Consider the following 14,913-nt stretch of genomic DNA (forward strand, 5'->3'; position numbering starts at 1 on the left):
ACAGGCCTACATTAGGCTACAACATCCACCACAGCTAACACAGGCCTACAGTAGGCTACAACATTCACCATAGCTAAAACAGGCCTACATTAGGCTACAACATTCACCATAGCTAAAACAGGCCTACATTAGGCTACAACATTCACCATAGCTAAAACAGGCCTACAGTAGGCTACAACATTCACCATAGCTAAAACAGGCCTACAGTAGGCTACAACATTCACCATAGCTAAAACAGGCCTACATTAGGCTACAACATCCACCACAGCTAACACAGGTCTACATTAGGCTATAACATCCACCACAGCTAACACAGGTCTACATTAGGCTACACCATCCACCACAGCTAACACAGGCCTACATTAGGCTACAACATCCACCACAGCTAACACAGGCCTACATTAGGCTACAACATCCACCACAGCTAACACAGGCCTACAGTAGGCTACAACATTCACCATAGCTAAAACAGGCCTACATTAGGCTACAACATCCACCACAGCTAACACAGGCATACAGTACTGTAGACTACAACATCCACCACTCTTAATACATGGCTACAGTAGGCTACAACATCCACCATAGCTAACACAGGCCTACAGTACTGTAGACTACAACATCCACCACTCTTAATACAGGCCTACAGTAGGCTACAACATCCACCACAGCTAACACAGGCATACTGTCTGTAGACTACAACATCCACCACTCTTAATACAGGCCTACAGTAGGCTACAACATCCACCACAACTAGCATAGGCCTACAGTAGGCTAAAACATCCACCATAGCTAACACAGGCCTACAGTACAATAGAATACAACATCCACCATAGCTAACACAGGCCTACAGTAGGCCACAACATCCACAACAAACACAGGCCTACATTAGGCCACAACATCCACCAGAGCTAACACAGGTCTACAGCTAACGCAGGCCAAAAACATCCACCACAGCTAACAGTAATATGGTTACAATGGATAATGATGATTATGTCATGGTTCCACCTGTCACCAGAGGGCGGCAGAGACCGTCCTAGAGACATTAACGACACTCGGGTGAATGCTGTTTTCTCATGATTTCCCTAAAAGAGGTGTGTTTTCTGTAGTCCTTTACAGAAGCTTGGTTGTTTCTTGAGTGAATTTTTGAGATGTGGGGTTTGTTGTTTTTCAAGTGTACTGTGATTCTGTGGCTACCGTTTCTCATTAAAGTATTACATTTATCCTTAACCACTGATTTCCTCGTCTGGTCTCTTCTCTGTACCTGGGTCCAACCTCACCACATCACAGACACATTAAAATGTCTGTGCTTTGCTCACAACACTAGAGTAGGGAATTGATAATACTTGGTCATGTTAATCCTTGTAAGAACAATTTTCTATAAATTTGTCAAAAATGTGTGCTTATGCTGCACTGTCTGGCGTGAGCAGGGCAGTGAGTTAAATGAGTGTCTTTTGGAGTCTGTTCCGAGTCTGTTATTGTTATTAATGTGACTATCTTGCATACACTCAGAAAAAAAGTGTTCTTTGGCTGTCCCCATAGCAGAGCACTTTTGGTTCCAGGTAGAATACTTTTTGGGTTCAGGTAGAACCATTTTGGGTTCTATGTTGAACCCTCTGTGGAAAGGGTTCTACATGGAACCCAAAGGGGCTATACCTGTGTCGTGTCTTTGGCTATGCCGGATTAAGTGATATGACATGCTATTCTATAAAATCATTAATATTAATTAATATTAATTAATATTAATTAATCATTAATATTACCTGATTAAGCTAATCATGTAAATGTAATTAACTGGAAAGTTGGGGCACCACGAAATAATGTTTATAGAGCTGTTATCTTCCGAATAAACTCTTAAAGACCTGGTAATCTTTTACATCAATAGCAGTCAATATTTAATCGTCGCCTTATTCAGTCTCATCTGAAAGTTGTAAATTCTTGGTTATCTTCACGAACCCTGGCTAACAAGTTGAATCAGCAATGCAAAATTTGGTTTAATTATTTATTTACTAAATACCTAAATAATCACACAGAATTACATCTACACAGAATAATTTTGCACGCCCAATTGTTCAGTTTTTGAAATGTTAAAAAAGTTTGAAATATCCAATAAATGTCGTTCCACTTCATGATTGTGTCCCACTTGTTGTTGATTCTTCACAAAATAATACAGTTTTATATCTTTATGTTTGAAGCCTGAAATGTGGCAAAAGGTCGCAAAGTTCAAGGGGGCCGAATACTTTCGCAAGGGACAGTACCTTCGCCCAAGATGGCCCTTTAAATACTGGAAGAGCAAATGGGCATGTGCTCAAATAGGTAGAGCCCTATCTGTGCACCACAGGAGGTTGGTGGCACCCGGGCTCGTGGTAATAGATGAAGCGACTGCTTATCTGCCACTGCTCTTCTCTTTCTATCACCAGGAAATTCCTATTACATTACACTACAACACCCACAACACCTGTGAACCTAGAACAACTTGTCAAAAGAGCCATGAAACAATACAGAGGACCCAGCAACACACAGAGGCAGAGCAGCTGAAAGGTCAAACTACATGTATATTTCAGGGTGATTAGTGTGCATTCGTTGGTTATGAACATGAATCAGCTGGGGGAAAAAAGAGCTGTGAAGCACATACTCAGTCATACATACAGCACCTTTAGTAGGCCTACAATAGAGGATGGAAGTGATTGTATATCATATTTTAACAAAACTGCAAGTGCTATGCTGTTGTGCAAATATGTGTGTACAAATGTAAAGCAAATCACCTAACCCTAATGTGGAGGAGTTAAAGGAGAAATCCACTCAAAAAAATCTATTTAGGAATTGTTTTCATTAGTCCACTGTTGATACAGTCCCAAAATGTTTTATATGTCAGCAGTCAAGTTTTCAGGATATAGTATTTTCAAGAAGCAAAGTGTCACTTGCCACATCAACATGATGGTGTGTTCTTTTTATAAAAAATAAACACAATATCACTTACAGTTTTGTTAATATATTATATACAATCATTTATTTGGGAAAGGAGTAAAAAAACGGCCAATTCTTCACACATAGGTCACTAAACCTAATTAATTGAATGAAACGCAGCAGAGTGCTCAATTGGCCTGCAGGCCGTCTGATCCAGACAATATTACTAGACCAAGTTGCACCACAAGTTTGACGGGAGTATTGATTAGGCCTACCGTCTCAGTGTATAACACAGGAGAAGCATTCAAGTTAAGTCACCCTCAAATGACTGTCCCTTTTTAGCAGCACTTGTCCTTCGGAAGGTAGACAGTTCGGTAGACAGTTCTTATTAAATCGGTATCGCTTACATCACCGAGCAGTGCACGAGAAAGAGTTGAATCATGATGACGTCATTGATCTTCAGGTCGTAGCTCTAGAAAGAGGCCCGTGTTTCTGACTTACAATTCCGAGTTGGATGACCGTTCAAAACGTATTTCCCTGCTGGAGCTCGTTTTTCCAGAATTCCCAGTTGTCTTGAACTCACTGAAGTCAAGTTTTTTGCAGTTCCGAGTTAACAGTAGTCTTGAGCGAGGCACAAATAATGCTTCATTGACAGCATGGCCCATGTTGAATGTTTCTCATTTTAAACTTGGAAAAGAGACACTTAATCCCAGATTTGGGACCACACAGCCACTCCACTGAATAGCAGTTTGGAGATTGCTTTGCAATGCTTGCAGTTAGCCACTCTCACTGGTTCCTTCCAAACCACTCATTGTTGACTTTGCAATTTCCAACTTGTGTAATGTTTATGTCCAATGGCCGATGAGCACCGATACATTTGACCTATTACCTAAGGTAACTGAGCTAAATGACTACCGCCCCGTAGCACTCACTTCCGTCATCATGAAGTGCTTTGAGAGACTAGTCAAGGACCATATCACCTCCACCCTACCTGAAATCCTAGACCCACTCCAATTTGCTTACCGCCCCAATATCAAATCAAATTTCAAATCAAATTTATTTATATAGCCCTTCGTACATCAGCTGATATCTCAAAGTGCTGTACAGAAACGCAGCCTAAAACCCCAAACAGCAAGCAATGCAGGTGTAGAAGCACGGTGGCTAGGAAAAACTCCCTAGAAAGGCCAATACCTAGGAAGAAACCTAGAGAGGAAACAGGCTATGTGGGGTGGCCAGTCCTCTTCTGGCTGTGCCGGGTGGAGATTATAACAGAACATGGCCAAGATGTTCAAATGTTCATAAATGACCAGCATGGTCGAATAATAATAAGGCAGAACAGTTGAAACTGGAGCAGCAGCACAGTCAGGTGGAAGTTGAAACTGGAGCAGCAGCATGGCCAGGTGGACTGGGGACAGCAAGGAGTCATCATGTCAGGTAGTCCTGGGGCATGGTCCTAGGGCTCAGGTCAGTTGAAACTGGAACAGCAGCATGGCCAGGTGGACTGGGGACAGCAAGGAGTCATCATGTCAGGTAGTCCTGGGGCATGGTCCTAGGGCTCAGGTCCTCCGAGAGAGAGAAAGAAAGAGAGAAGGAGAGAATTAGAGAACGCACACTTAGATTCACACAGGACACCGAATAGGACAGGAGAAGTACTCCAGATATAACAAACTGACCCCAGCCCCCCGACACATAAACTACTGCAGCATAAATACTGGAGGCTGAGACAGGAGGGGTCAGGAGACACTGTGGCCCCATCCGAGGACACCCCCGGACAGGGCCAAACAGGAAGGATATAACCCCACCCACTTTGCCAAAGCACAGCCCCCACACCACTAGAGGGATATCTTCAACCACCAACTTACCATCCTGAGACAAGGCTGAGTATAGCCCACAAAGATCTCCGCCACGGCACAACCCAAGAGGGGGGCGCCAACCCAGACAGGATGACCACAACAGTGAATCAACCCAATCAGGTGACGCACCCCCTCCAGGGACGGCATGAGAGAGCCCCAGCAAGCCAGTGACTCAGCCCCTGTAATAGGGTTAGAGGCAGAGAATCCCAGTGGAAAGAGGGGAACCGGCCAGGCAGAGACAGCAAGGGCGGTTCGTTGCTCCAGAGCCTTTCCGTTCACCTTTCCACTCCTGGGCCAGACTACACTCAATCATATGACCCACTGAAGAGATGAGTCTTCAGTAAAGACTTAAAGGTTGAGACCGAGTTTGCGTCTCTGACATGGGTAGGCAGACCGTTCCATAAAAATGGAGCTCTATAGGAGAAAGCCCTGCCTCCAGCTGTTTGCTTAGAAATTCTAAGGACAATTAGGAGGCCTGCGTCCTCTGACCGTAGCGTACGTGTAGGTATGTACGGCAGGACCAAATCAGAGAGATAGGTAGGAGCAAGCCCATGTAATGCTTTGTAGGTTAGCAGTAAAACCTTGAAATCAGCCCTTGCTTTGACAGGAAGCCAGTGTAGAGAGGCTAGCACTGGAGTAATATGATAATTTTTTGGGGTTCTAGTCAGGATTCTAGCAGCCGTATTTAGCACTAACTGAAGTTTATTTAGTGCTTTATCCGGGTAGCCGGAAAATAGAGCATTGCAGTAGTCTAACCTAGACAAAAGCATGGATTAATTTTTCTGCATCATTTTTGGACAGAAAGTTTCTGATTTTTGCAATGTTACGTAGATGGAAAAAAGCTGTCCTCGAAATGGTCTTGATATGTTCTTCAAAAGAGAGATCAGGGTCCAGAGTAACACCGAGGTCCTTCACAGTTTTATTTGAGACGACTGTACAACCATTAAGATTAATTGTCAGATTCAACAGAAGATCTCTTTGTTTCTTGGGACCTAGAACAAGCATCTCTGTTTTGTCTGAGTTTAATAGTAGAAAGTTTGCAGCCATCCACTTCCTTATGTCTGAAACACATGCTTCTAGCGAGGGCAATTTTGGGGCTTCACCATGTTTCATTGAAATGTACAGCTGTGTGTCATCCGCATAGCAGTGAAAGTTTACATTATGTTTTCGAATAACATCCCCAAGAGGTAAAATATATAGTGAAAACAATAGTGGTCCTAAAACGGAACCTTGAGGAACACCGAAATTTACAGTTGATTTGTCAGAGGACAAACCATTCACAGAGACAAACTGATATCTTTCCGACAGATAAGATCTAAACCAGGCCAGAACATGTCCGTGTAGACCAATTTGGGTTTCCAATCTCTCCAAAAGAATGTGGTGGTCGATGATATCAAAAGCAGCACTAAGGTCTAGAAGCACGAGGACAGATGCAGAGCCTCGGTCCGATGCCATTAAAATGTCATTTACCACCTTCACAGGTGCCGTCTCAGTGCTATGATGGGGTCTAAAACCAGACTGAAGCATTTCGTATACATTGTTTGTCTTCAGGAAGGCAGTGAGTTGCTGCGCAACAGCCTTCTCTAAAATTTTTGAGAGGAATGGAAGATTCGATATAGGCCGATAGTTTTTTATATTTTCTGGGTCAAGGTTTGGCTTTTTCAAGAGAGGCTTTATTACTGCCACTTTTAGTGAGTTTGGTACACATCCAGTGGATAGAGAGCCGTTTATTATGTTCAACATAGGAGGGCCAAGCACAGGAAGCAGCTCTTTCAGTAGTTTAGTTGGAATAGGGTCCAGTATGCAGCTTGAAGGTTTAGAGGCCATGATTATTTTCATCATTGTGTCAAGAGATATAGTACTAAAACACTTGAGCGTCTCTCTTGATCCTAGGTCCTGGCAGAGTTGTGCAGACTCAGGACAACTGAGGTTTGGAGGAATACGCAGGTTTAAAGAGGAGTCCGTAATTTGCTTTCTAATAATCATAATCTTTTCCTCAAAGAAGTTCATGAATTTATCACTGCTAAAGTGAAAGTCATCCTCTCTTGGGGAATGCTGCTTTTTAGTTAGCTTTGCGACAGTATCAAAAAGGAATTTCGGATTGTTCTTATTTTCCTCAATTAAGTTAGAAAAATAGGATGATCGAGCAGCAGTAAGGGCTCTACGGTACTGCACGGTACCATCCTTCCAAGCTAGTCGGAAGACTTCCAGTTTGGTGTGGCGCCATTTCCGTTCCAATTTTCTGGAAGCTTGCTTCAGAGCTCGGGTATTTTCTGTGTACCAGGGAGCTAGTTTCTTATGAGAATTTTTTTTAGTTTTTAGCGGTGCAACTGCATCTAGGGTATTGCGCAAGGTTAAATTGAGATCCTCAGTTAGGTGGTTAACTGATTTTTGTCCTCTGGCGTCCTTGGGTAGGCAGAGGGAGTCTGGAAGGGCATCAAGGAATCTTTGTGTTGTCTGTGAATTTATAGCACGACTTTTGATGTTCCTTGGTTGGGGTCTAAGCAGATTATTTGTTGCAATTGCAAACGTAATAAAATGGTGGTCCGATAGTCCAGGATTATGAGGAAAAACATTAAGATCCACCACATTTATTCCATGGGACAAAACTAGGTCCAGCGTATGACTGTGACAGTGAGTGGGTCCAGAGACATGTTGGACAAAACCCACTGAGTCGATGATGGCTCCGAAAGCCTTTTGGAGTGGGTCTGTGGACTTTTCCATGTGAATATTAAAGTCACCAAAGATTAGAATATTATCTGCTATGACTACAAGGTCCGATAGGAATTCAGGGAACTCAGTGAGAAACGCTGTATATGGCCCAGGAGGCCTGTAAACAGTAGCTATAAAAAGTGATTGAGTAGGCTGCATAGATTTCATGACTAGAAGCTCAAAAGACGAAAATGTCATTTTTTTTTTTGTAAATTGAAATTTGCTATCGTAAATGTTAGCAACACCTCCGCCTTTGCGGGATGCACGGGGGATATGGTCACTAGTGTAGCCAGGAGGTGAGGCCTCATTTAAAACAGTAAATTCATCAGGCTTAAGCCATGTTTCAGTCAGGCCAATCACATCAAGATTATGATCAGTGATTAGTTCATTGACTATAATTGCCTTTGAAGTAAGGGATCTAACATTAAGTAGCCCTATTTTGAGATGTGAGGTATCATGATCTCTTTCAGTAATGACAGGAATGGAGGTGGTCTTTATCCTAGTGAGATTGCTAAGGCGAACACCGCCATGTTTAGTTTTGCCCAACCTAGGTCGAGGCACAGACACGGTCTCAATGGTGATAGCTGAGCTGACTACACTGACTGTGCTAGTGGCAGACTCCACTATGCCAATAGGTCCACAGACGACGCAATCGCAATCGCAATCACACTGCACACTGCCCTAACCCATCTGGACAAGAGGAATACATATGTAAGAATTCTGTTCATCGATTACAGCTCAGCATTTAACACCATAGTACCCTCCAAACTCGTAATTTAACTCGAGACCCTGGGTCTCGACCCCGCCCTGTGCAACTGGGTCCTGGACTTCCTGACGGGCCGCCCCCTCCACTTCGCTGATCCTCAACACGTGGGCCCCACAAGGGTGCATGCTCAGCCCCCTCCTGTACTCCCTGTTCACCCATGACTGCATGGCCAAGCACTACTACAACTCAAGTTTGCAGACGACACAACAGTAGTAGGCTTGATTACCAACGATGACACAACAGCCTACAGGGAGGTCAGGGCTCTGGGTGTGTGGTGCCTGGAAAACACCTCTCACTCAACGTCAACAAAATGAAGGAGATGATCGTGGACTTCAGGAAACAGCAGAGGGTGCACCCCCCTATCTACATCAACAGGACTGCAGTGGAGAAGGTGGAAAGCTTCAAGTTCCTTGCCATACACATCACTGACAAACTGAAATGGACCACCCACACAGACAGTGTGGTGAAGAAGGTGCAACAGAGCCTCTTCAACCTCAGGAGGCTAAAGAAATGTGTCTTGTCACCTGAAACCCTCACAAATGTTTATAGATGCACAATCGGGCTGTATCACGGCAAGACAGTGGTGCGGTCTGCCCAACACATTACCGGGGGCAAACTACCTGCCCTCCAGGACACCTACAGCACCCGATGTCACAGGGAGACCAAAAAGATTATCAAGGACATCAACCACCTGAGCCACTGCCTGTTCACCCGCTATCATCCAGAAGGCAAAGTCAGTACAGGTGCATCAAAGCTGGGACAGAGAGACTGAAAGACAGCTTCTATCTCAAGGCCATCAGACTGTTAAACAGCCATCACTAGCACATTAGAGGCTGCTGCCAATAGGCATAGACTAGGAATCACTAGCCACTTTAAGGAATGGAACACTAGTCACTTTAATAATGTTTACGTATCTGTCATTACATTACATCTATCAACCAAGATGGCATAGCAGTTCAGACGTCTTTTTGTCCTCGTCTTGTCGTGTCCTGTATATACATATATTTACAACTTTTTTCACATACATTTTATTTTTATTTTCCATCAACTCATCTTCAAAACACTCTCCTGCAACCCGCCTCACCAATTTATATTTATAAAAAAGTATTATTTACCTCAAATCTGTAATCCTCCAAGAAGCTAGCCAGAAACTCCAAGAAGCTAGCCAGAAACTAGCCAGGAGCTAGCCAGAAGCTAGCCCAGAAGCTAATCCAGAAGCTAATCAGAAGCTAGTTCAGAAGCTAGTTAGCTTCTTTACTGGCAAATCGTTAGTATTCAGCTAACCACGGTTTGTGGTCATAAGCTATCCTTTAGCTCAAAAATCTATCGCCAGTTTTGTACGGCGCAGCGCGGCTCGGAACATACCGGACCAATTTTTCTCTCCATGTCCCTGGATTTCAACTGCTCTCTGGACATTCATACCCGGATCTCACAGCTAGCTAGCTGCTATCCGTGTGACTATCGGCTTTCGTCGATTCCGGAGCAAACATCAATTATTCCGGAGCTAGCCAGCTCCGTCAATCACTCCTGAGTTCCATCAATCACTCCTGGGCTGCAGTCACCTATCCAGACCCGTTTTACTGCCTACACAACTGGACTGCCGACGTTATCTACCCGAAGGAGATCCGGCTGGCTCCTCCGTCACGACGTTATCTGAACGCCCATCTGCGGCCTGCTAACCGTTAGCTGTCTTACCGGCTGCTATCTGAATAGACAATCGGACAATTTATTTATTTTTATTATTATGTTTTCTTCTTGGGCCTCTATAACTATATCTATAGTTTTTATTTTTGTTGTTGTTGTGTGATTTGGATTAATCCCCTCTACCACACGGAACCACACTAATCTACTGACGGAACGCAAGAGGTGGCTAACAACAGACCTCCATCCTATGCTAGCTTGCTACTGATGGCCTGGCTAGCTGTCTAAATCGCCGTGACCCCCAACCAACCTCTCCACTCACTGGACCCTTTTGATCACTCGACTAAGAATGCCTCTCCTTAATGTCAATATGTCTTGTCCATTGCTGTTCTGGTTAGTGTTTATTGGCTTATTTCACTGTAGAGCCTCTAGTCCTGCTCACTAAACCTTATCCAACCTATTAGTTCCACCACCCACACATGCAATGGCATCTCCTGGTTTCAATGATGTTTCTAGAGACAATGTCTCTCTCTTCATCACTCAATACCTAGGTTTACCTCCACTGTATTCACATCCTACCAAAGCTTTGTCTGTACATTATACCTTGATGCTATTTTATCGCCCCCAGAAACCTCCTTTTACTCTCTGTTCCAGACATTCTAGACGACCAATTCTTATTGCTTTTAGCCGCACCCTTATCCTACTCCTCCTATGTTCCTCTGGCGATGTAGAGGTGAATCCAGGCCCTGCAGTGCCTAGCTCCACTCCTATTCCCCAGGCGCTCTCTTTTGACGACTTCTGTAACCGTAATAGCCTTGGTTTCATGCATGTTAACATTAGAAGCCTCCTCCCTACGTTTGTTCTATTCACTGCTTTAGCACACTCTGCCAACCTGGATGTTCTAGCTGTGTCTGAATCCTGGCTTAGGAAGACCACCAAAAATTCTGAAGTTTTAATTCCAAACTACAACATTTTCAGACAAGATAGAACTGCCAAAGGGGGCGGTGTTGCAATCTACTGCAAAGATAGCCTGCAGAGTTCTGTCCTACTATCCAGGTCTGTACCCAAACAATTTGAACTTCTACTTTTAAAAATCCACCTCTCTAAAAACAAGTCTCTCACCGTTGCCGCCTGCTATAGACCACCCTCTGCCCCCAGCTGTGCTCTGGACACCATATGTGAACTGATTGCCCCCCATCTATCTTCAGAGCTCGTGCTGCTAGGCGACCTAAACTGGAACATGCTTAACACCCCAGCCATCCTACAATCTAAACTTGATGCCCTCAATCTCACACAAATTATCAATGAACCTACCAGGTACCTCCCCAAAGCCTTAAACACGGGCACCCTCATAGATATCATCCTAACCAACTTCCCCTCTAAATACACCTCTGTTGTCTTCAACCAAGATCTCAGTGATCACTGCCTCATTGCCTGCATCCGTAATGGGTCAGCGGTCAAACGACCTCCACTCATCACTGTAAAACGCTCCCTGAAACACTTCAGCGAGCAGGCCTTTCTAATCGACCTGGCTGGGGTATCCTGGAAGGATATTGATCTCATCCCGTCAGTAGAGGATGCCTGAATATTTTTTTTAAATGCCTTCCTAACCATCTTAAATAAACATGCCCCATTCAAGAAATTTAGAACCAGGAACAGATATAGCCCTTGGTTCTCCCCAGACCTGACTGCCCTTAACCAACACAAAAACATCCTATGGCGTTCTGCATTAGCATCGAACAGCCCCCGTGATATGCAGCTGTTCAGGGAAGCCAGAAACCATTATACACAGGCAGTTAGAAAAGCCAAGGCTAGCTTTTTCAAGCAGAAATTTGCTTCCTGCAACACTAACTCAAAAAAGTTCTGGGACACTGTAAAGTCCATGGAGAATAAGAACACCTCCTCCCAGCTGCCCACTGCACTGAAGATAGGAAACACTGTCACCACTGATAAATCCACCATAATTGAGAATTTCAATAAGCATTTTTCTACGGCTGGCCATGCTTTCCACCTGGCTACTCCTACCCCGGTCAACAGCACTGCACCCCCAACAGCAACTCGCCCAAGCCTTCCCCATTTCTCCTTCTCCCAAATCCATTCAGCTGATGTTCTGAAAGAGCTGCAAAATCTGGACCCCTACAAATCAGCCGGGCTAGACAATCTGGACCCTTTCTTTCTAAAATTATCTGCCGAAATTGTTGCCACCCCTATTACTAGCCTGTTCAACCTCTCTTTCGTGTCGTCTGAGATTCCCAAAGATTGGAAAGCAGCTGCGGTCATCCCCCTCTTCAAAGGGGGGGGGACACTCTTGACCCAAACTGCTACCGACCTATATCTATCCTACCATGCCTTTCTAAGGTCTTCGAAAGCCAAGTCAACAAACAGATTACCGACCATTTCGAATCTCACCATACCTTCTCTGCTATGCAATCTGGTTTCAGAGCTGGTCATGGGTGCACCTCAGCCACGCTCAAGGTCCTAAACGATATCTTAAACGCCATCGATAAGAAACATTACTGTGCAGCCGTATTCATTGATCTGGCCAAGGCTTTCGACTCTGTCAATCACCACATCCTCATCGGCAGACTCGACAGCCTTGGTTTCTCAAATGATTGCCTCGCCTGGTTCACCAACTACTTCTCTGATAGAGTTCAGTGTGTCAAATCGGAGGGTCTGCTGTCCGGACCTCTGGCAGTCTCTATGGGGGTGCCACAGGGTTCAATTCTTGGACCGACTCTCTTCTCTGTATACATCAATGAGGTCGCTCTTGCTGCTGGTGAGTCTCTGATCCACCTCTACGCAGACGACACCATTCTGTATACTTCCGGCCCTTCTTTGGACACTGTGTTAACAACCCTCCAGGCAAGCTTCAATGCCATACAACTCTCCATCCGTGGCCTCCAATTGCTCTTAAATACAAGTAAAACTAAATGCATGCTCTTCAACCGATCGCTACCTGCACCTACCCGCCTGTCCAACATCACTACTCTGGACGGCTCTGACTTAGAATACGTGGACAACTACAAATACTTAGGTGTCTGGTTAGACTGTAAACTCTCCTTCCAGACCCATATCAAACATCTCCAATCCAAAGTTAAATCTAGAATTGGCTTCCTATTTCGCAACAAAGCATCCTTCACTCATGCTGCCAAACATACCCTTGTAAAACTGACCATCCTACCAATCCTCGACTTTGGCGATGTCATTTACAAAATAGCCTCCAATACCCTACTCAACAAATTGGATGCAGTCTATCACAGTGCAATCCGTTTTGTCACCAAAGCCCCATATACTACCCACCATTGCGACCTGTACGCTCTCGTTGGCTGGCCCTCGCTTCATACTCGTCGCCAAACCCACTGGCTCCATGTCATCTACAAGACCCTGCTAGGTAAAGTCCCCCCTTATCTCAGCTCGCTGGTCACCATAGCATCTCCCACCTGTAGCACACACTCCAGAAGGTATATCTCTCTAGTCACCCCCAAAACCAATTCTTTCTTTGGCCGCCTCTCCTTCCAGTTCTCTGCTGCCAATGACTGGAACGAACTACAAAAATCTCTGAAACTGGAAACACTTGTCTCCCTCACTAGCTTTAAGCACCAACAGTCGGAGCAGCTCACAGATTACTGCACCTGTACATAGCCCACCTATAATTTAGCCCAAACAACTACCTCTTTCCCAACTGTATTTAATTTATTTATTTATTTTGCTCCTTTGCACCCCATTATTTTTATTTCTACTTTGCACATTCTTCCATTGCAAAACTACCATTCCAGTGTTTTACTTGCTATATTGTATTTACTTTGCCACCATGGCCTTTTTTGACTTTACCTCCCTTCTCACCTCATTTGCTCACATTGTATATAGACTTGTTTATACTGTATTATTGACTGTATGTTTGTTTTACTCCATGTGTAACTCTGTGTCGTTGTATCTGTCGAACTGCTTTGCTTTATCTTGGCCAGGTCGCAATTGTAAATGAGAACTTGTTCTCAACTTGCCTACCTGGTTAAATAAAGGTAAAATAAAATAAATAAATGACTCCTCTCATATGTATCTACTGTATTCTATACTATTCTACAGTATCTTAGTCACTTAATAATGTTTACATATCTTGCATTACTCATCTCATATGTATATACTGTATTCTATACTATTCTACAGTATCTTAGTCACTTAATGTTTACATATCTGGCATTACTCATCTCATGTGTATATACGGTTTTCTAGACTAATCTATGGTATCTCATTCACTTAATAATACTTACATATCTTGCATTACTCATCTCATATGTATATACTGTTTTTCTATACTATTCTACTGTATTTTAGTCTGTTCTGCTCTGACATCGCTCGTCCATATTTAATTAATTCCTACTTAGATTTGTGTGTATTGGGTATATGTTGTGTAATTTGTTAGATATTACTGCACTGTCAAGGCTAGAAGCACATGAATTTCACTACACCCCCAATAACACCCGCAATTTGATTTGATCTTCATTGCAGCCAATTGCTTTATGTGTCTTTCTGATCATTGTACCCTCAGTTGATATCAGTCTTTCAGATCATTGTACCCTCAGTTGATATCAGTCTTTCAGATCATTGTACCCTCAGTTGATATCAAAAAGCCATGGCAATCCAGAAAGTCAAATCACCACAATTTCTATAGTTCCAGGAACGGAATGATTTTAAAATTTAACTAGGCAAGTCCAGGAACAAATACTTATTTACAATGATGGCCTACCCCAGTCAAACCCGGACGACGCTGGGACAATTGTGCGCCACCCTATCCCTCTTGCACTGAGATGCAGTGTCTTAGACCGCTGCAGCACTCTGGAGCCCCTGATGACAACACAATGAATACAATTCAAACAACTGATACGATTTTGCAGCATACGTTTTCAGGATCCTTTAATTGCACTGTTGATTTATTTAAATCATGTTTGCATTGACGATGGAAGGTGAAAAGCAGATGCAGGTGTCTGGATCAACCGCAGGTTTAGTACAGCGTCGGAAATCGCGCACCGGCTATGGCCC

Source organism: Oncorhynchus kisutch, linkage group LG14 (assembly GCF_002021735.2).
Source record: "Oncorhynchus kisutch isolate 150728-3 linkage group LG14, Okis_V2, whole genome shotgun sequence".
Taxonomy (NCBI): Eukaryota; Metazoa; Chordata; class Actinopteri; order Salmoniformes; family Salmonidae; genus Oncorhynchus; species Oncorhynchus kisutch.